General features: G+C 29.0%; 1 protein-coding gene and 1 long non-coding RNA gene across 2 annotated transcripts in view; one reads left to right on the top strand and one right to left on the bottom strand.

Annotated features, from left to right (window-relative positions):
• LOC111617777 (5-hydroxytryptamine receptor 2A-like) overlaps positions 1-24,700 on the bottom strand; it is an 89,323-nt gene that overhangs the window by 18,486 nt on the left and 46,137 nt on the right. The window lies entirely within an intron of this gene.
• On the top strand, positions 20,309-24,138 carry LOC111617778. Its single transcript, XR_002755476.1, has 3 exons — positions 20,309-20,528; positions 21,389-21,529; positions 23,742-24,138. It is a non-coding gene; the product is annotated as an uncharacterized LOC111617778 (long non-coding RNA).

Here is a 24,700-nt window from a genome sequence, read left to right as displayed (position 1 = left end):
ATTCATATAAATTAAAAGATATCATCTAGGTTAAGGCTTTTATGTCCAATAAATGGCGCTACGAGTACGACGCCCTAAGTTTGCTTTTCTGTTAGGCATTATGCTTTTCTGTGAGGATGAACTAAAGCAGATCATCTTCTATCTATCTATATAAATAAAAATGTAATGTTCGTTTGTTCCTACCGATTCCTTTGAAATTTTGACACAACGCTGCATTCGAATACGCAAGTGTTTTTATATAATATACATTCCCCCCACTGGGGGAGATGGACAGGATTAAGGCTTACCGTAAAAAACTCTGCTTCTATTTATACTATTTTAGATGCGGTTTTTTGCGTTTTTGATTGCGTTTTAATAGGGTAGTCAACAGAATATACACTAAGAAGGGATTTTTCGAAAAATTCCCCCCCCACGGGGGAAGTGTTATACATTTATAATAGATACATTTTGAGTTACAACAACGCATGACGGGGTCTGTTAGTTTAAAGATAAATATGGAGAATTAAGGTAAATAAATAAAAATTTCTTCTGAAACAAGTAAACGAATAAGTGGTAAATATTTACCAAAAATATACAAATAAAGTTTAAATAAAAAGAAAATTTTTTATTTCATCAATAAAAAAAAAACTTATCTATCTTTCGTGTTTATATCATATTATGGATAAAATTTTAATGTATTCAATTTAATAACATTTAGAAAATTTTAAACTATTAGGATAAAAAATTAATGCGACCTCGAGGCAATTTCTGAACTTTTAAACGAATTTTATATAGAAAAAAATGAGAAATGACTAATTTATATTGTATTATAAAGCTTAACTTTCTTCAAATTTATCAAGAAAAATCTCATAAAACAACATAAAATATTGATTTAAAAATCCTTTAATTTTTATAAACGAATTTCGTCTTTTACCAAATTAAATGGTTTCGAATTACAAACCGAGTACAGTCGAACCGCCAATAACGGACACCTCTAAACGGCTGCTTTTTTTCAGGACGTTTCTTTTGGAAATGCAAAAAAAACCGTTTAAACAAGGACCATTTTTTATGTTCTCTTCAGTGGCCGTTATTTGGAGATTTGATATTGAAGCAGTTTCATAAAGTATTCGATCGTACAGTATTAATAACTGATAATAAATATTTCTTTCAGACCAACATTTCTTAGAAGATTTAAAAGGAGTTTCGAAAGTTTTGCACCTTACTAACATTTCAAGTTTATATTATATTTATATAAAAACTGAAAGACTAAGAAAAGAGAAATTCAATTTTTTTTTACTTTGGAACGTATCTTTTAGAATTGGTAATAACATTTTATACGTATACCTCTTTTATAAAGTACAGCCGAACTTCCAATAACGGTCACCTCCCAACGACGACCACTTCTAAACATCGGCTATGTTTTCGGGAACGTTTTTCTTTAAAATGCATAAAAAATAACCTCCCAACAACGATCATTTTCTTATGTTTCTGTCAGTGGCTGTTAAGAGGTTTTACTGTTTAATTTTTACATATATTTGATTACCAATGTAAAATTTATTTAAGTTTACAAAAACGACAGACATATTTACATATTGGCACGATCTCTACAGCTGAATATTTACTTTATGATTATGCCAGTTAATTGGTTATTAGATGGATTTGATAAAAATTGGCAACGAAACTTTAGAGAGATATGCAAAGGGAGATGTCTCTCGATAGGACTTTCTGTGGGAAATTGGTCCCTATTTAGGTATTATACACATGAAGAAAACCCGAAAAATACACCACGTGGCCAGTCTACTAGTAAGGTACTAACCCGCGACTAACTACGAATGTGTGAGTTGTAATTTTTTATTCTTAATTATTTGCTATTTTTTAAATGTAATATAAGAATTTCATGTAACTCTTTTCTGTAATTTTATTAAAGATTTTATATTTTAAACCCATAACTTTAAGATAAATGTTTGTTCTTTCACTTTCCGGCCGAACCCATATTGGAGCCCGCGGGGTGGAAGTCTTATTCCTCCAATGAAGATTGTTTAGGAATAAACATTCATTCAAATCAGTAGAATTGCTTACATTTTGAATTAAAAATTAAAATGTTTAGTTTTATTCAAATTTCATTAAATTAATTTAGAATCCACAATACTTCAGATAAAGTCTACTTAAACAGTCTCTCACAGCATTCTATAGAATGCAAGAAGAAAAAATGTCATATTTTATTTACTTTTTGAATAACAGATAACGTAAATCATAAAATAATATTCAAATATTAAACACAAGAGTATATACTCATTGACAAAAATAGTTACGGACTAAGGAGTAGGCATTGGAATTAGTGCAAACGTAATGATTATGGTAATAAGAGATTACAATTTTATGGCAATGGTGCAATTTCCTATGCATCCACGATACAACTTAAAGCAACCTTTAAAACCTCGTTGGACCTCTCGCCTGCATACATATGGCGATACAGTCAGACTTACAGACATAGTATGCTATCCTGCAACAGATTTTGCTCACAAATGTCACAACTACCGCTCCACATCCTTCACACTCATGAATGGCCGAAGCTGGTATCCCGTTTAATTCTATAAATACTCGATAGCTGACAAATCTGGATCGGGCAAACCAACGAAGTATGATAACATGAAGACATCCCTGAGAAATCCTACCTGTGTGTAGCCGAGTATTATCGTACTGGAAAATGGCCGTTTGCAGCCAACTTTGCCTTGAAAGGCAACATATAAAATCGCATGATTTGCCGAACGTATTGTTCCGTCGCTGTTCCTCATATTACTAATAGGAGTGACCTACTGTGGCTCCCCAGAATAAAACATTAGCTAGTAATGCTAACCGTGTCCACTCAAGAGTAGACAATACCTTCAAAATAGGTACACTGAAAATTGTGAACATGATCTTGCGATCCTTTCTATAGGATTCTGGGCAGCAATTTTAAGGTATTTTGGTATCAATGTCTGGTATGCAATTCAATTTCAATCCAACTTTATTGTCAATAAGCGTATATTTAAAGAAATGCATATTACTGTAATTGGCGCTTGTTAACTGTCCTTTTGTATTCATTTAATTATATTTGTTATTTTTTTCTTAAATACTTATTCAAAATTTATACTTATTTATTTATTTTTATTTAAGACTAGAGACTGTTTGATGAAATAAACATTATTAATGTATAAAATATTAAATAATTGTTTAAGAGTGTCTCAAATACTTTATTCTTTGCTTTTTAAAATAATTGGATAAAATATTAAAATTTAATTTAAAAGCATCTATTATATTTTTTACATTTTATTTATTTATTTTAAAGATAATATTTAAATAACATTTAATGTACTGTACAATACATTAAAATATATTTTTATTCTCATTTATATTTTATATAAATTGTATCGTAAACCATTAAAAATCCTTTGTTATGTAGATCTGTTTTAAGAAGTTTTATAGCACTGCTTTAACACAGAAAAATATAAAATACATATAAAATTATCGGTATTTAATATAATTATTATTTTTTAATATGTTGATAAAAAAACAAACGAAAAAGAGACAGCACTAATTTATAACACAATCAAACCTCTGAAGAATGGCCACTGACGGAAACATAAAATCTGTCCGTTGTTTCTAGGTTATTTTATACGCATTTTAAAAAGTTCCAAAAATTGATCGCTTTTAAAGAGTTTTTCTTACTCGTTCCGCTCTGTAGGCCTTAAAAGGGCCTTTTTAAGTCCATCGTGATTTCGACCAGTTTCACAAATGGGTGTCCAGATGGACGTGGTGTTACATATCCGGGACAGAACCTCAAATAAAATTCCTGACTGTTACTCTGAGCTGTAGTCTGACGCCTAACCAATCCGTCCGCCGTTTACAGTTGGCCGTTATCGCAGATTCGACTGTATAAAATTAATTAATTAATTATTTATTGAAAAATAGATCAAAAACTTAATTATGTAATTTTAATTATCATCTTCAATGACGTAAATATATATATATATACACACACAATGTTATTTTTTAATATAAAATCCGTAAGCATTGTTGAAAGTTAACAACCGCCCTTCGATTGCTATGCCATCTGATGTAATAAAATAAAACTATTCTCCTTTTAATATAAATTTTTAAAAATTTATAGACGAGTTTTTTATTTTTATTTGTATAAAATTATTTTAAATATAATTTAATAAGCTTAAATATTAATCTATTTTTTTAATTAAATTTAAAAATTTATACATTTAACTTTTTAATTTTACAAAATGTTATTAAGTACGTCAGTGACATCCGAGGATCGCGATCTGCTGGGAGATTCTCATTGTCCCAATTATTATTATTATTTGTTCCGCAATGTTAAAGCTACATTAAAATATAGAATTATAATAATAAATGCAAAGCGTAAATTATATAAAATGAATCTATATCGTGATATTGAAACAAAAATGTATTTAGAATAAAATAAATATTCTCTATATGAATTAAATCTTCGATATAACGTTGTAGCTCTTTATTAAAGAATTGTAATTCCGCTTCTTTGCGCTATTGGAGGAATTTTAGCCTCGATCTCATCCATAATGCTCTCTCCCTCTCTCTGTTCTCTTCATCCATAAGAAATGTTATCAGTTCATTACCAGAATGCTGGCAGAATATACTATAACACACCTCCACATAAACCAGGTATTTTCATATTTCTACCAAATAACTCGATAATTATACAAAGTTTAAACAGTTATTTGTTTAAATTTAATTTCGTTTTATACTTTTAATGATAAATATAATTATTTTTTGTGTATAAGGTAACTTGTGTATACTCGTAGATAATGGTACTTTAGCATTGAACACATTGAAAAAAAAGAAAAGAAATTTTGCGCTAGATAAACTGTCAATTAGTTTTGCATGACCGTGAACAGACAGTAATTTTGTGGAGTCAGTAATTGACAGCGATTTTGCAGCGGACAAATTGGCTATAGTTTGGCAAACTTAAGATTGACAGGCAAATTGCGAGTAGAGTTTCCAGAACAATTTTGCACGTGATAAATTGTAACAATTCTGCTGGAAGCAAATTAATAGCAACACCAGCCTGAAAAATTGACAGAATATATATATATATATTCTGTCAATTTTTCAGGCTGGTGTTGCTATTAATTTGCTTCCAGCAGAATTGTTACAATTTATCACGTGCAAAATTGTTCTGGAAACTCTACTCGCAATTTGCCTGTCAATCTTAAGTTTGCCAAACTATAGCCAATTTGTCCGCTGCAAAATCGCTGTCAATTACTGACTCCACAAAATTACTGTCTGTTCACGGTCATGCAAAACTAATTGACAGTTTATCTAGCGCAAAATTTCTTTTCTTTTTTTTCAATGTGTTCAATGCTAAAGTACCATTATCTACGAGTATACACAAGTTACCTTATACACAAAAAATAATTATATTTATCATTAAAAGTATAAAACGAAATTAAATTTAAACAAATAACTGTTTAAACTTTGTATAATTATCGAGTTATTTGGTAGAAATATGAAAATACCTGGTTTATGTGGAGGTGTGTTATAGTATATTCTGCCAGCATTCTGGTAATGAACTGATAACATTTCTTATGGATGAAGAGAACAGAGAGAGGGAGAGAGCATTATGGATGAGATCGAGGCTAAAATTCCTCCAATAGCGCAAAGAAGCGGAATTACAATTCTTTAATAAAGAGCTACAACGTTATATCGAAGATTTAATTCATATAGAGAATATTTATTTTATTCTAAATACATTTTTGTTTCAATATCACGATATAGATTCATTTTATATAATTTACGCTTTGCATTTATTATTATAATTCTATATTTTAATGTAGCTTTAACATTGCGGAACAAATAATAATAATAATTGGGACAATGAGAATCTCCCAGCAGATCGCGATCCTCGGATGTCACTGACGTACTTAATAACATTTTGTAAAATTAAAAAGTTAAATGTATAAATTTTTAAATTTAATTAAAAAAATAGATTAATATTTAAGCTTATTAAATTATATTTAAAATAATTTTATACAAATAAAAATAAAAAACTCGTCTATAAATTTTTAAAAATTTATATTAAAAGGAGAATAGTTTTATTTTATTACATCAGATGGCATAGCAATCGAAGGGCGGTTGTTAACTTTCAACAATGCTTACGGATTTTATATTAAAAAATAACATTGTGTGTGTATATATATATATATTTACGTCATTGAAGATGATAATTAAAATTACATAATTAAGTTTTTGATCTATTTTTCAATAAATAATTAATTAATTAATTTTATACAGTCGAATCTGCGATAACGGCCAACTGTAAACGGCGGACGGATTGGTTAGGCGTCAGACTACAGCTCAGAGTAACAGTCAGGAATTTTATTTGAGGTTCTGTCCCGGATATGTAACACCACGTCCATCTGGACACCCATTTGTGAAACTGGTCGAAATCACGATGGACTTAAAAAGGCCCTTTTAAGGCCTACAGAGCGGAACGAGTAAGAAAAACTCTTTAAAAGCGATCAATTTTTGGAACTTTTTAAAATGCGTATAAAATAACCTAGAAACAACGGACAGATTTTATGTTTCCGTCAGTGGCCATTCTTCAGAGGTTTGATTGTGTTATAAATTAGTGCTGTCTCTTTTTCGTTTGTTTTTTTATCAACATATTAAAAAATAATAATTATATTAAATACCGATAATTTTATATGTATTTTATATTTTTCTGTGTTAAAGCAGTGCTATAAAACTTCTTAAAACAGNAAAAATATTATAATACCGATTTCTATTATTTTAATTCCCTTTCTTAAAGATTAAGATTATTTAAAATTCTATATTTAAAAATACTGAATATCAAAAGTTAATTTGAAAGTTTAATATTTCCAATGGAAAGTAAAGTACAGAAGGTTACAGTACATGATAAGTAGGAAAAAATCATTAAATAGCAAATACCGACGAATACATGAAAAAAGCACAAGTTGGATTCGAGGTAATTATTAAAAGATAAAAATTCTCTTTGTGAGTGTTAAAGATTACTTTTCTTATTTATTTTTGGGATCATTAAATATTTATTCAAATTGAAAGAGTTATACAATGTAATTGCGTGTTCTACACTTGCCTATTATTGAAAGTTATTTACAACGTCGGAATAATGTACAAGTGAAATAATTCTTTGTTCGAAAATGAGTAAATATTTGAAGAGAATTCTTCCGAGAACAAAGAATATTATATTAAATATAATTTTTGATTAAGAGCTTGTTGACAAGTTGATCAAACAAGTAACTTTGAAATTCAAAGTACCGAATTTCTTTTATATGTATCAATTAATTATGTAATAGAAAATAAAGTTAACTGAACTTTTTATTATAATAATAGTTAGAACGAGCATTGATATAATAATTCACTTTAAAAAGTAATTGTTTTATCTGTTCGATGATAGTAGAGATAATGAACAGTGGAATAGTGTTTTTTTTCTTTACGTACGTTGAAGCGTGAATGGGCTTCAATACACATAAGGGTAGAAAGGGAAATTAACTTTCTCTCAGATCTTCTAATGAGGTTGTTTATTATCTCTATGTAGGACGGATTTAGGGAGTGCGCAGGGCGCATTTGCACCCTTCTTCTGAGGGTTTTTCCCGAATGAAGCCGTATATCTCGGTAGTAAACATTTTGTAAGGTATATCGTTCCCTTTCTGCACACCCTCTAAAGATTTCTGGATCATCTATTACAAATATCTATTATATATATAGAATGATAAAAGAAACTTCATAAAAATCCTTAGAGTCATAAAAAATACGAAGTTTCAAGATAAAAATCTTGTAAACAAATTTTTAGTTTCTATTTTATTTTTTTATTTTTTTCAAAGATGTAAAATAAAATATATTTCGACGATAACTTTTAAAAATTTGGTGTCATAAAAATTGTTTTATTGAAATTTCCTATTTTGTGGTATAACGTAATTCTTTTGTAAAAATATTATATCTATCACGTAGAAAAATATATTAAAAATAATGTAAAATTAAACCAACATATATTTTATTATTATAATTTAAAAGATTTAAAATAATATCAGCCTATTATTTACGAATATCGTGGAGTTTTTATGTAAAATATTTCAAATTAAATATAGTTTTATGTCCATAATACAAGATAATTTTCATTTTGAATATTTTTTAATAATACAAATTGTTTATCGTAATAATTTGACGTAGAAAACGAACGGAATATTAACGTGGGACGAGGGAATTAATGATGTGGAAAAAACAGGAAATAATATAAATTATATGTAAGAAGTAGACTATAGAAAAGTTGTAGTGAATACTGTATAGTAAAATATAGGGGAGACCGGGGCAACTTCGGCATGCGGGGCAAGTTTGTCAAGCGCTTTTTTTTAAAAACAAATTAAAAGGAGACTTTGGTTATAGGTTAGGCAGTTGAGTTTTATTGGTGGCTTGTTGAGTGTAGTGTTTTTATTGTTCTCCAACAAGCGTAGTTGAATTATCAAGCAAATTTTCATTTTCGTTCAATTCCATATAATATTTTTTTTCCATTTATATTGAATTGGCAGGTTTTGTTATAATTCCATGATAACGAAAGTTACTTTTCCTGTTAGAAGGATGTAACTTCAACTTATTCACGTGGCCAGATCGTGGCTTGGCATTCTGTTCTCAGGGTTGTACTTAATGTTTCGAAATCATGACTAGCGGGGTAAGATCGGCAACATAAAGCCACATTAGAAGCAAAGGATAAAAATCAAACAGATGATAAATGAAAACATGTTTGCATTTGTTATTCATGTATATATGTCTTTGAACTTGCATTTCGTTGTAATAATATTAAATGGGTGTTGGATTTGTATTTCTTTGTTTTAATAGTGAATTCCAACTTATACATTGTTAATAACATAATTTTATATACGTGCCTATCTTGCCCCATTACTGTTGCCCCTATACCAGGGGCAACTTTAATAAAAATAATTAAAATAATTACAACTTTACAAAAAGAGAGAAGTTGCCGATCTTGCCCCTATACCCGGGGCAACTTCGTCAATTTCTCTCTTCTTGTAAAGTTGTAATTATTTTAATTATTTTTATTTCCAAACTGATTTTAACCAGTTCTATAGTAAGAAAACATTCCAATAGACAATATGCAAAGCTTTTTTTCCAGTTTACAGCAGTATTTATTACACAAAATTTAAGTAAAGCTTAACATGCCGATCTTGCCCCGGTCTCCCCTATAAAAGTATAAAAAATAATTAAATGTTTGAACTCTTTTACTTAATTAAAAAAATAATAATAAAATTAATTCAGTTTAAAGAGAAATAGAAATACGTTAATGGAATCGTTTAAATAACGAGTAATAATAAATATATAAAGCTACAAAAATAGGTATTATTATCTTCGACTGGTGCCAACTACTTGCACCGACGAATGTAAACAACTTGTGATTATTACATAAATAAATTAAAATTCAAACTGCTTATGGGAAATGATTATTAAGTGAAGGAAATGGAATTTTTCATTTAATTAAATTCTAGTTCACTGAACGAGTTACAATTATTAAGAATTATTATCGGCAATTTTCAATGAAAAGAGTCATTATTCAATTATAAGAGTTTTCTAAATACACATTATCATATGTAATAATCATTCTGACATTAATTTCTCAAAATTTTAAGTATTATAACGCGTGAATGTATGAGTGTGTCCGTGAGTGTGTTACTTATATGTAATTTATATTTTAAAACACTCACAAAGAAAATATATAAGCTTATATTGAATTAACGAAATAATAATACATTGTTGATTGTTGCAGTTAAAAATTGACTGAATACGAACTGAAGTCCATATAAAGATCGATACAATTCACATGTTACCTATTGTTCAGATATAGAAAATGCTATATCAGAACAATAGGTGATAGATGTTTTAATTAGTAACATATTCATTATATATAGCTGTTATCAGTAGCGTAATTATTAGGAAATGGCCCGAATAGAATGTTGAAAGCTGTATTATCTTACTGTACCACTCCTGTATCGCAACCGCTGTACCACTCCTGTACCACTAGATGTGAATAAAGATTACTTTAGCTACAATTAAATGTTATAGTTTATGCTCTCCTAAAATTATATAGAGGTATCCCCAATCATTTGTGCCTAGGATTCCCAAACGTCACCACTGCTTTCATCACGTCAAATATTTTTGTTGTACTTATTTGATTTTCTCTTCATTTATTTATAGAGGAAAAAAGGCCCGTGCCCCATGGGCCCCTCTAGTTACCATACTTCTGTTATTCATTGTTTTATTAATAAGAAAGTGTTTTCTACTTTAAAATTATAATAAAAAGCACATTTATGTAAATACTTAAAATGAGAATTTATAAATCATGCAATACGAATATTTAATATAAAACAAGAATACTACTATTTAAATATTGTTATTCCCAAGTTTGAATATTTCGAAGCATTTCCTAAAATATATTAAATGTTTCATTCAATATTTTAAATTATTATATTTATCAAGAAGAAACGAACTCCGACCATTTTATTAACAGATAAAATGGTATAAAAAAAAANCTGGAAAATGGCCGTTTGCAGCCAACTTTGCCTTGAAAGGCAACATATAAAATCGCATGATTTGCCGAACGTATTGTTCCGTCGCTGTTCCTCATATTACTAATAGGAGTGACCTACTGTGGCTCCCCAGAATAAAACATTAGCTAGTAATGCTAACCGTGTCCACTCAAGAGTAGACAATACCTTCAAAATAGGTACACTGAAAATTGTGAACATGATCTTGCGATCCTTTCTATAGGATTCTGGGCAGCAATTTTAAGGTATTTTGGTATCAATGTCTGGTATGCAATTCAATTTCAATCCAACTTTATTGTCAATAAGCGTATATTTAAAGAAATGCATATTACTGTAATTGGCGCTTGTTAACTGTCCTTTTGTATTCATTTAATTATATTTGTTATTTTTTTCTTAAATACTTATTCAAAATTTATACTTATTTATTTATTTTTATTTAAGACTAGAGACTGTTTGATGAAATAAACATTATTAATGTATAAAATATTAAATAATTGTTTAAGAGTGTCTCAAATACTTTATTCTTTGCTTTTTAAAATAATTGGATAAAATATTAAAATTTAATTTAAAAGCATCTATTATATTTTTTACATTTTATTTATTTATTTTAAAGATAATATTTAAATAACATTTAATGTACTGTACAATACATTAAAATATATTTTTATTCTCATTTATATTTTATATAAATTGTATCGTAAACCATTAAAAATCCTTTGTTATGTAGATCTGTTTTAAGAAGTTTTATAGCACTGCTTTAACACAGAAAAATATAAAATACATATAAAATTATCGGTATTTAATATAATTATTATTTTTTAATATGTTGATAAAAAAACAAACGAAAAAGAGACAGCACTAATTTATAACACAATCAAACCTCTGAAGAATGGCCACTGACGGAAACATAAAATCTGTCCGTTGTTTCTAGGTTATTTTATACGCATTTTAAAAAGTTCCAAAAATTGATCGCTTTTAAAGAGTTTTTCTTACTCGTTCCGCTCTGTAGGCCTTAAAAGGGCCTTTTTAAGTCCATCGTGATTTCGACCAGTTTCACAAATGGGTGTCCAGATGGACGTGGTGTTACATATCCGGGACAGAACCTCAAATAAAATTCCTGACTGTTACTCTGAGCTGTAGTCTGACGCCTAACCAATCCGTCCGCCGTTTACAGTTGGCCGTTATCGCAGATTCGACTGTATAAAATTAATTAATTAATTATTTATTGAAAAATAGATCAAAAACTTAATTATGTAATTTTAATTATCATCTTCAATGACGTAAATATATATATATATACACACACAATGTTATTTTTTAATATAAAATCCGTAAGCATTGTTGAAAGTTAACAACCGCCCTTCGATTGCTATGCCATCTGATGTAATAAAATAAAACTATTCTCCTTTTAATATAAATTTTTAAAAATTTATAGACGAGTTTTTTATTTTTATTTGTATAAAATTATTTTAAATATAATTTAATAAGCTTAAATATTAATCTATTTTTTTAATTAAATTTAAAAATTTATACATTTAACTTTTTAATTTTACAAAATGTTATTAAGTACGTCAGTGACATCCGAGGATCGCGATCTGCTGGGAGATTCTCATTGTCCCAATTATTATTATTATTTGTTCCGCAATGTTAAAGCTACATTAAAATATAGAATTATAATAATAAATGCAAAGCGTAAATTATATAAAATGAATCTATATCGTGATATTGAAACAAAAATGTATTTAGAATAAAATAAATATTCTCTATATGAATTAAATCTTCGATATAACGTTGTAGCTCTTTATTAAAGAATTGTAATTCCGCTTCTTTGCGCTATTGGAGGAATTTTAGCCTCGATCTCATCCATAATGCTCTCTCCCTCTCTCTGTTCTCTTCATCCATAAGAAATGTTATCAGTTCATTACCAGAATGCTGGCAGAATATACTATAACACACCTCCACATAAACCAGGTATTTTCATATTTCTACCAAATAACTCGATAATTATACAAAGTTTAAACAGTTATTTGTTTAAATTTAATTTCGTTTTATACTTTTAATGATAAATATAATTATTTTTTGTGTATAAGGTAACTTGTGTATACTCGTAGATAATGGTACTTTAGCATTGAACACATTGAAAAAAAAGAAAAGAAATTTTGCGCTAGATAAACTGTCAATTAGTTTTGCATGACCGTGAACAGACAGTAATTTTGTGGAGTCAGTAATTGACAGCGATTTTGCAGCGGACAAATTGGCTATAGTTTGGCAAACTTAAGATTGACAGGCAAATTGCGAGTAGAGTTTCCAGAACAATTTTGCACGTGATAAATTGTAACAATTCTGCTGGAAGCAAATTAATAGCAACACCAGCCTGAAAAATTGACAGAATATATATATATATATTCTGTCAATTTTTCAGGCTGGTGTTGCTATTAATTTGCTTCCAGCAGAATTGTTACAATTTATCACGTGCAAAATTGTTCTGGAAACTCTACTCGCAATTTGCCTGTCAATCTTAAGTTTGCCAAACTATAGCCAATTTGTCCGCTGCAAAATCGCTGTCAATTACTGACTCCACAAAATTACTGTCTGTTCACGGTCATGCAAAACTAATTGACAGTTTATCTAGCGCAAAATTTCTTTTCTTTTTTTTCAATGTGTTCAATGCTAAAGTACCATTATCTACGAGTATACACAAGTTACCTTATACACAAAAAATAATTATATTTATCATTAAAAGTATAAAACGAAATTAAATTTAAACAAATAACTGTTTAAACTTTGTATAATTATCGAGTTATTTGGTAGAAATATGAAAATACCTGGTTTATGTGGAGGTGTGTTATAGTATATTCTGCCAGCATTCTGGTAATGAACTGATAACATTTCTTATGGATGAAGAGAACAGAGAGAGGGAGAGAGCATTATGGATGAGATCGAGGCTAAAATTCCTCCAATAGCGCAAAGAAGCGGAATTACAATTCTTTAATAAAGAGCTACAACGTTATATCGAAGATTTAATTCATATAGAGAATATTTATTTTATTCTAAATACATTTTTGTTTCAATATCACGATATAGATTCATTTTATATAATTTACGCTTTGCATTTATTATTATAATTCTATATTTTAATGTAGCTTTAACATTGCGGAACAAATAATAATAATAATTGGGACAATGAGAATCTCCCAGCAGATCGCGATCCTCGGATGTCACTGACGTACTTAATAACATTTTGTAAAATTAAAAAGTTAAATGTATAAATTTTTAAATTTAATTAAAAAAATAGATTAATATTTAAGCTTATTAAATTATATTTAAAATAATTTTATACAAATAAAAATAAAAAACTCGTCTATAAATTTTTAAAAATTTATATTAAAAGGAGAATAGTTTTATTTTATTACATCAGATGGCATAGCAATCGAAGGGCGGTTGTTAACTTTCAACAATGCTTACGGATTTTATATTAAAAAATAACATTGTGTGTGTATATATATATATATTTACGTCATTGAAGATGATAATTAAAATTACATAATTAAGTTTTTGATCTATTTTTCAATAAATAATTAATTAATTAATTTTATACAGTCGAATCTGCGATAACGGCCAACTGTAAACGGCGGACGGATTGGTTAGGCGTCAGACTACAGCTCAGAGTAACAGTCAGGAATTTTATTTGAGGTTCTGTCCCGGATATGTAACACCACGTCCATCTGGACACCCATTTGTGAAACTGGTCGAAATCACGATGGACTTAAAAAGGCCCTTTTAAGGCCTACAGAGCGGAACGAGTAAGAAAAACTCTTTAAAAGCGATCAATTTTTGGAACTTTTTAAAATGCGTATAAAATAACCTAGAAACAACGGACAGATTTTATGTTTCCGTCAGTGGCCATTCTTCAGAGGTTTGATTGTGTTATAAATTAGTGCTGTCTCTTTTTCGTTTGTTTTTTTATCAACATATTAAAAAATAATAATTATATTAAATACCGATAATTTTATATGTATTTTATATTTTTCTGTGTTAAAGCAGTGCTATAAAACTTCTTAAAACAGATCTACATAACAAAGGATTTTTAATGGTTTACGATACAATTTATATAAAATATAAATGAGAATAAAAATATATTTTAATGTATTGTACAGTACATTAAATGTTATTTAAATATTATCTTTAAAATAAATAAATAAAATGTAAAAAATATAATAGATGCTTTTAAATTAAATTTTAATATTTTATCCAATTATTTTAAAAAGCAAAGAATAAAGTATTTGAGACACTCTTAAACAATTATTTAATATTTTATACATTAATAATGTTTATTTCATCAAACAGTCTCTAGTCTTAAATAAAAATAAATAAATAAGTATAAATTTTGAATAAGTATTTAAGAAAAAAATAACAAATATAATTAAATGAATACAAAAGGACAGTTAACAAGCGCCAATTACAGTAATATGCATTTCTTTAAATATACGCTTATTGACAATAAAGTTGGATTGAAATTGAATTGCATACCAGACATTGATACCAAAATACCTTAAAATTGCTGCCCAGAATCCTATAGAAAGGATCGCAAGATCATGTTCACAATTTTCAGTGTACCTATTTTGAAGGTATTGTCTACTCTTGAGTGGACACGGTTAGCATTACTAGCTAATGTTTTATTCTGGGGAGCCACAGTAGGTCACTCCTATTAGTAATATGAGGAACAGCGACGGAACAATACGTTCGGCAAATCATGCGATTTTATATGTTGCCTTTCAAGGCAAAGTTGGCTGCAAACGGCCATTTTCCAGTACGATAATACTCGGCTACACACAGGTAGGATTTCTCAGGGATGTCTTCATGTTATCATACTTCGTTGGTTTGCCCGATCCAGATTTGTCAGCTATCGAGTATTTATAGAATTAAACGGGATACCAGCTTCGGCCATTCATGAGTGTGAAGGATGTGGAGCGGTAGTTGTGACATTTGTGAGCAAAATCTGTTGCAGGATAGCATACTATGTCTGTAAGTCTGACTGTATCGCCATATGTATGCAGGCGAGAGGTCCAACGAGGTTTTAAAGGTTGCTTTAAGTTGTATCGTGGATGCATAGGAAATTGCACCATTGCCATAAAATTGTAATCTCTTATTACCATAATCATTACGTTTGCACTAATTCCAATGCCTACTCCTTAGTCCGTAACTATTTTTGTCAATGAGTATATACTCTTGTGTTTAATATTTGAATATTATTTTATGATTTACGTTATCTGTTATTCAAAAAGTAAATAAAATATGACATTTTTTCTTCTTGCATTCTATAGAATGCTGTGAGAGACTGTTTAAGTAGACTTTATCTGAAGTATTGTGGATTCTAAATTAATTTAATGAAATTTGAATAAAACTAAACATTTTAATTTTTAATTCAAAATGTAAGCAATTCTACTGATTTGAATGAATGTTTATTCCTAAACAATCTTCATTGGAGGAATAAGACTTCCACCCCGCGGGCTCCAATATGGGTTCGGCCGGAAAGTGAAAGAACAAACATTTATCTTAAAGTTATGGGTTTAAAATATAAAATCTTTAATAAAATTACAGAAAAGAGTTACATGAAATTCTTATATTACATTTAAAAAATAGCAAATAATTAAGAATAAAAAATTACAACTCACACATTCGTAGTTAGTCGCGGGTTAGTACCTTACTAGTAGACTGGCCACGTGGTGTATTTTTCGGGTTTTCTTCATGTGTATAATACCTAAATAGGGACCAATTTCCCACAGAAAGTCCTATCGAGAGACATCTCCCTTTGCATATCTCTCTAAAGTTTCGTTGCCAATTTTTATCAAATCCATCTAATAACCAATTAACTGGCATAATCATAAAGTAAATATTCAGCTGTAGAGATCGTGCCAATATGTAAATATGTCTGTCGTTTTTGTAAACTTAAATAAATTTTACATTGGTAATCAAATATATGTAAAAATTAAACAGTAAAACCTCTTAACAGCCACTGACAGAAACATAAGAAAATGATCGTTGTTGGGAGGTTATTTTTTATGCATTTTAAAGAAAAACGTTCCCGAAAACATAGCCGATGTTTAGAAGTGGTCGTCGTTGGGAGGTGACCGTTATTGGAAGTTCGGCTGTACTTTATAAAAGAGGTATACGTATAAAATGTTATTACCAATTCTAAAAGATACGTTCCAAAGTAAAAAAAAATTGAATTTCTCTTTTCTTAGTCTTTCAGTTTTTATATAAATATAATATAAACTTGAAATGTTAGTAAGGTGCAAAACTTTCGAAACTCCTTTTAAATCTTCTAAGAAATGTTGGTCTGAAAGAAATATTTATTATCAGTTATTAATACTGTACGATCGAATACTTTATGAAACTGCTTCAATATCAAATCTCCAAATAACGGCCACTGAAGAGAACATAAAAAATGGTCCTTGTTTAAACGGTTTTTTTTGCATTTCCAAAAGAAACGTCCTGAAAAAAAGCAGCCGTTTAGAGGTGTCCGTTATTGGCGGTTCGACTGTACTCGGTTTGTAATTCGAAACCATTTAATTTGGTAAAAGACGAAATTCGTTTATAAAAATTAAAGGATTTTTAAATCAATATTTTATGTTGTTTTATGAGATTTTTCTTGATAAATTTGAAGAAAGTTAAGCTTTATAATACAATATAAATTAGTCATTTCTCATTTTTTTCTATATAAAATTCGTTTAAAAGTTCAGAAATTGCCTCGAGGTCGCATTAATTTTTTATCCTAATAGTTTAAAATTTTCTAAATGTTATTAAATTGAATACATTAAAATTTTATCCATAATATGATATAAACACGAAAGATAGATAAGTTTTTTTTTTATTGATGAAATAAAAAATTTTCTTTTTATTTAAACTTTATTTGTATATTTTTGGTAAATATTTACCACTTATTCGTTTACTTGTTTCAGAAGAAATTTTTATTTATTTACCTTAATTCTCCATATTTATCTTTAAACTAACAGACCCCGTCATGCGTTGTTGTAACTCAAAATGTATCTATTATAAATGTATAACACTTCCCCCGTGGGGGGGGAATTTTTCGAAAAATCCCTTCTTAGTGTATATTCTGTTGACTACCCTATTAAAACGCAATCAAAAACGCAAAAAACCGCATCTAAAATAGTATAAATAGAAGCAGAGTTTTTTACGGTAAGCCTTAATCCTGTCCATCTCCCCCAGTGGGGGGAATGTATATTATATAAAAACACTTGCGTATTCGAATGCAGCGTTGTGTCAAAATTTCAAAGGAATCGGTAGGAACAAACGAACATTACATTTTTATTTATATAGATAGATAGAAGATGATCTGCTTTAGTTCATCCTCACAGAAAAGCATAATGCCTAACAGAAAAGCAAACTTAGGGCGTCGTACTCGTAGCGCCATTTATTGGACATAAAAGCCTTAACCTAGATGATATCTTTTAATTTATATGAATGTTTAACGGAATAATATACAGCCTATGTCCACCCTGGAGTTCCATTCTAAATATTGGTGAAAGAATTTTTGAAATCAGATGAGTAGTTTCAGAGAGTATCCGCTACATCCAAACTTACAAACATTACCTCTTTATAATATTAGTATAGATTACGAAAATTTACATATATAATGTGGATATATAATCAAATTTATCTTCATCAAAAGAAGGGAAAGTAATGAAATTGTTTCAAATCTGAGTTTTTTGCAAATCTTTACGTTTTGAAACCTCCTGAATTCGAAAAAGTCAAAAAAATGACAAAAAAGTTCCGTGTATATGTATGTATGTATATGTATGTCTATTTCGCTTAATATCTCAAGATAGGGTTTTTTTTTTTAAATTCTTTCCGCCCTGTGGGCACTAAGAGGGCCTCTTTTTGCAAGCCCGTTATGGGTTTGGCCAGGCCCACAATGGGGCTGCCGGGTGGTGAGGGACGGGGACCGACATATCCGAACGGACCATCCCCCGAAAAATTCCTGGGGATTCCTTGGCCCGTTCGGATTCGAACCCAGGTCCCCCAGAACGGTAGGCTGCCACCTTGACCGTTTGGCCATCTGGCCTCTCAAGATGGGGTAAACATTAAGAGAAGGGTAGGAGTTAATGAAGATTTTATTCGTTACTAACATTTGTAGCTTTTCATAAAACCCATCCCTACCCTCAAAATTAAGCTTTTTGCCATTTTATAGTAATTAAAATATAGAAAATTTTTATTTAAAAATTTGATAACAGATGGCGCCACAAACAATTTTATTTATTTTGCTTAATATTATACAAGTTATTTTTAAAATAAAATCTCATAACTGCCGGGAAAGTTATGCAACTCGTTGCTGGATTTTTATTTTTATATCCAACGAATTATTAGAAGCGCACCAGTGGCATAGTAGATAAAACACTGGTTGGTCACAGGTTTGGACCTCGCCAACGGGCTGGTCTCGTGGAGTTTTTCGGATTTTCTTCACCTGTCAAACACTAGAATACGGCCCAATTTCCCATGAAAGTCCTCCCAGATGGCATCTCTTTTGGCAGTTCGCCCACGTGTCGAGTTGTATCCCACGAAACCAAACTAATTATTAGAGCCATGGTTATGAAATCGTACTTTATATAAATGATAAAATACTGTGTTTAATAAATATGTAAAAGATGAACCTGAAATGAATGGCGAACTTTTAAGTATTTTCCAGAAGCATCCACAACGCAACACATAGGCGATCTGCCGAGAGATTGCAATCCCAGAGAAATTTCTATGGAAAACTGGCACCTATTTAGGTGTTAGTACGCGAAGAAAACCTGGAAAACTGCATGTGGCTATCTCGTTATAAGATGAGAACCCGCGACCAGTGTTTAGTGTTTCTATTTATTTGACCATTGATAGGCGTTGAAATTGTTTTGTTTAATAATTAAATCATTATTTTACCTATTTTAAAAAATTTATAATAAAATTTTGTAATAAATTTTTGAAAATAAAAGACGCTACAATTTCTTAAATCGTATTTTATTAATTATTCACAAGATTAGACCAGACATTACCTCCGATAAAGCAGAGAACGTATTGTATTATTTATGATGGAAAGATGCGAAAGAATGTCTTCACAGCTATTATTTATGTCAAATTAATTACGAGATCAATATTATAATATGGATCATTTTCATGGTAAATAGCCTTCTTTGAACTTCTAAAGGTAGAAGAGTTCATCCAATGTTATTCAAATTGGAACTCTCATTAGTAGAAGTGCGATCTGTTTACACGTCAGCTCATTAAATGAATTAATTGGATAAAATAACACCTTAAATTTTCTACAAATTCGATTATTACGAGCTTAATATTAAATTGTTTCAATTTAAAATTGCTATAAAGAATTTATATTATTATAGAAATTTTTGTATGTAGTCCTGATGGCCAGAAGCTATGGNATTTCGAAGCATTTCCTAAAATATATTAAATGTTTCATTCAATATTTTAAATTATTATATTTATCAAGAAGAAACGAACTCCGACCATTTTATTAACAGATAAAATGGTATAAAAAAAAAACAATAAAATTCGCAGTAGTTTTTGTTTCGTGCTTATCTTGTATTTATTGTAGGAAATTATGATTATTTCTAAAGATTATTCACAACCTTTCATTCAATCGATATGAGAAATGCGTCTGTAATTTATCATTATTTGCAACAATATTTGAAAAATAAATTGTTACAAATTGTCAATACTTAATATTATCCACTATTATTAAAAATAATTATATTGAATTTCGATTAATATATTTTTCTAATGTCACGAGGTGCTCTGCGGATCCGGAATAGAATCTGCTGCCATCCCACGAATGTTTCATGGGCTATCTGTTCCCGACTGGTCGGGCCTTGTTTCACATCTCCCGTCCCCTTCTAGGCCTGAACGAACCTACGATGGGTATGATTAAAATGTCCTTCTTCGGATCTTTTTAATTACGTGACTATAGATAAAAATGATAATAAATATTTTCTGTTGATATGACATAAAAATTTATATAGAGATTAGAAAACAATTTTAAAGATTTGGAGTTAATATTGTCCAATTGTTCATCATCGTATTATTTTTTAAGATTTAAGCCAAATTAATTTTCCCATCTACTTTTTTTTTTGTACCAGAGCATCCAAATCTTAAATTTAACCAATACTTACGAGCGACCAGTGACCGAGCGAATAACACAACTCGGCCATCGGTGGGGCCGTAAGCATTAGGGGTGAGAACCAATGGCCAACCGGTCGTTGGTTCGTACCTCATCAACCGATTACCGAGTGGAGTTTTCCAGGTTGCATTTATGTCTAACACCTAAATAAGGCCAGTTTTCTATGGAAAGTCCTCTCGGGAGCCCTCTTGGAAAATCGCCCATATGTTGCGTTGCCTTACCCTGCCAAATCCAATAATTAATATAAAAACGTTCTTAATTTTTATTTCTTCAGCTAATTATTTATATTTTATGATCATGATTATATTCGCATTGTATATATAATAATCAAGCGACATTTACGAGTTTTAGTTTGATTCGCGACACACTAAAATTCAATTTGCAGTTACCATCAAGTTGCTATAGCAACAACTGATGCTGCAAAGTGTAACTCTGATAGAAAATGACAAAATAACTAACAATAACTTATACTGGTTTCAATATTATCTCGGTTAGTACTGGATTTTATATAAATAATGATGAAGTTCGGTTGTAAAATAAAATTTAAACATTTTTTAACTGGAAAATTGCATTAATATTTCATTTCGAAAATATTTGATAGCACCTCCTTCAATCAACTTCTGACAAAAGTGATAAAAAGCTTAAAGATGAAGACAAGAGAAGTTAAAAGTTATTAAGGATGTTTCAATAACGACTACATAACAACAAATAAATGTCCACAAAAACCTGACACCTCTTTGTTGTGAGTAGTTGTTGTTAATAACTTTTAGAATTCTTATTTTATTTCACTTATTAGTAAAATATAAAATTAATTAAATTAAAAAACAATAAAAAAAATACTGTATTTTATTATTTTAATACAATTATTTTTCTTTAGAATAAGTTTTTATACGCAATTAATTCAAGAAATATTAAAAATTGTTTTTTCTGTCTTGCATTCAAAAGATTTTTAAAATTATTTTTTAATGCTTATACCAAATATTAATTAATAAAGTGACTGATATATTCGTACAAATACTTAATAATTGTTAAAATATTTTACATATAGCAGAAACGTTTTGCACATAAACTAAACAAGCTGCAGCTTAGGGCCTAGCGTTACGAATCTATAACATAAGGTTTTATATTTTAATATGATCATTATTTAGTGGTAAGGAAGGACTTGTTACATGCTATAGCTTAGAACCATAACAAGTCTTTCAGTCCAGCATTTTTAGTTTCTTTATACAAGACATAAATTTTCTTATACACTTTTTACTTGATTTACAGCTTCAAATTTTATGCATTTGAAGCTGTAAATCAAGCAAAGAGTATAAATCATGTCATCAAATTGTTTAATGACATGATTTTATGAACCGCGACTCCGTTTTTCGAATAATTACGAGATACTTGTTGGCTGAGAGCTACTCTTATTGTATTAAAATCTGCTCATTCTAAATTATAATAATTAAATTGTTAATGTATAAATGACGTTTCTACAAAAGATTTAAGTAAAGTTTTATTTTTATTTAATCAAAAATAGTTTCTTTTTACGATTATAATAATATTAAAAAACCACTTCGAGCAGTGTAACGTTAAATGAAACTATCCAGTTAATAGTAAACAAAGTGAAATTTGATATGAAGAACATTTTGATTTATCTCAGATAAAATTGATTCTAGTTCTCGTGTGGCAAAATATATATATATATATATTGACAGTATATATATATATAATAGCAACACCAGCCTGAAAAATTGACAGAATATATATATATATATTCTGTCAATTTTTCAGGCTGGTGTTGCTATTAATTTGCTTCCAGCAGAATTGTTACAATTTATCACGTGCAAAATTGTTCTGGAAACTCTACTCGCAATTTGCCTGTCAATCTTAAGTTTGCCAAACTATAGCCAATTTGTCCGCTGCAAAATCGCTGTCAATTACTGACTCCACAAAATTACTGTCTGTTCACGGTCATGCAAAACTAATTGACAGTTTATCTAGCGCAAAATTTCTTTTCTTTTTTTTCAATGTGTTCAATGCTAAAGTACCATTATCTACGAGTATACACAAGTTACCTTATACACAAAAAATAATTATATTTATCATTAAAAGTATAAAACGAAATTAAATTTAAACAAATAACTGTTTAAACTTTGTATAATTATCGAGTTATTTGGTAGAAATATGAAAATACCTGGTTTATGTGGAGGTGTGTTATAGTATATTCTGCCAGCATTCTGGTAATGAACTGATAACATTTCTTATGGATGAAGAGAACAGAGAGAGGGAGAGAGCATTATGGATGAGATCGAGGCTAAAATTCCTCCAATAGCGCAAAGAAGCGGAATTACAATTCTTTAATAAAGAGCTACAACGTTATATCGAAGATTTAATTCATATAGAGAATATTTATTTTATTCTAAATACATTTTTGTTTCAATATCACGATATAGATTCATTTTATATAATTTACGCTTTGCATTTATTATTATAATTCTATATTTTAATGTAGCTTTAACATTGCGGAACAAATAATAATAATAATTGGGACAATGAGAATCTCCCAGCAGATCGCGATCCTCGGATGTCACTGACGTACTTAATAACATTTTGTAAAATTAAAAAGTTAAATGTATAAATTTTTAAATTTAATTAAAAAAATAGATTAATATTTAAGCTTATTAAATTATATTTAAAATAATTTTATACAAATAAAAATAAAAAACTCGTCTATAAATTTTTAAAAATTTATATTAAAAGGAGAATAGTTTTATTTTATTACATCAGATGGCATAGCAATCGAAGGGCGGTTGTTAACTTTCAACAATGCTTACGGATTTTATATTAAAAAATAACATTGTGTGTGTATATATATATATATTTACGTCATTGAAGATGATAATTAAAATTACATAATTAAGTTTTTGATCTATTTTTCAATAAATAATTAATTAATTAATTTTATACAGTCGAATCTGCGATAACGGCCAACTGTAAACGGCGGACGGATTGGTTAGGCGTCAGACTACAGCTCAGAGTAACAGTCAGGAATTTTATTTGAGGTTCTGTCCCGGATATGTAACACCACGTCCATCTGGACACCCATTTGTGAAACTGGTCGAAATCACGATGGACTTAAAAAGGCCCTTTTAAGGCCTACAGAGCGGAACGAGTAAGAAAAACTCTTTAAAAGCGATCAATTTTTGGAACTTTTTAAAATGCGTATAAAATAACCTAGAAACAACGGACAGATTTTATGTTTCCGTCAGTGGCCATTCTTCAGAGGTTTGATTGTGTTATAAATTAGTGCTGTCTCTTTTTCGTTTGTTTTTTTATCAACATATTAAAAAATAATAATTATATTAAATACCGATAATTTTATATGTATTTTATATTTTTCTGTGTTAAAGCAGTGCTATAAAACTTCTTAAAACAGATCTACATAACAAAGGATTTTTAATGGTTTACGATACAATTTATATAAAATATAAATGAGAATAAAAATATATTTTAATGTATTGTACAGTACATTAAATGTTATTTAAATATTATCTTTAAAATAAATAAATAAAATGTAAAAAATATAATAGATGCTTTTAAATTAAATTTTAATATTTTATCCAATTATTTTAAAAAGCAAAGAATAAAGTATTTGAGACACTCTTAAACAATTATTTAATATTTTATACATTAATAATGTTTATTTCATCAAACAGTCTCTAGTCTTAAATAAAAATAAATAAATAAGTATAAATTTTGAATAAGTATTTAAGAAAAAAATAACAAATATAATTAAATGAATACAAAAGGACAGTTAACAAGCGCCAATTACAGTAATATGCATTTCTTTAAATATACGCTTATTGACAATAAAGTTGGATTGAAATTGAATTGCATACCAGACATTGATACCAAAATACCTTAAAAT

This window comes from Centruroides sculpturatus, unplaced genomic scaffold (genome assembly GCF_000671375.1).
Source record: "Centruroides sculpturatus isolate CEXI.00-Female unplaced genomic scaffold, Cexi_2.0 scaffold648, whole genome shotgun sequence".
In the NCBI taxonomy this organism is placed as follows: Eukaryota; Metazoa; Arthropoda; class Arachnida; order Scorpiones; family Buthidae; genus Centruroides; species Centruroides sculpturatus.
The sequence above is the reverse complement of the archived record's forward strand: the minus strand, read 5'-3'. Positions and strand labels throughout refer to the sequence as shown.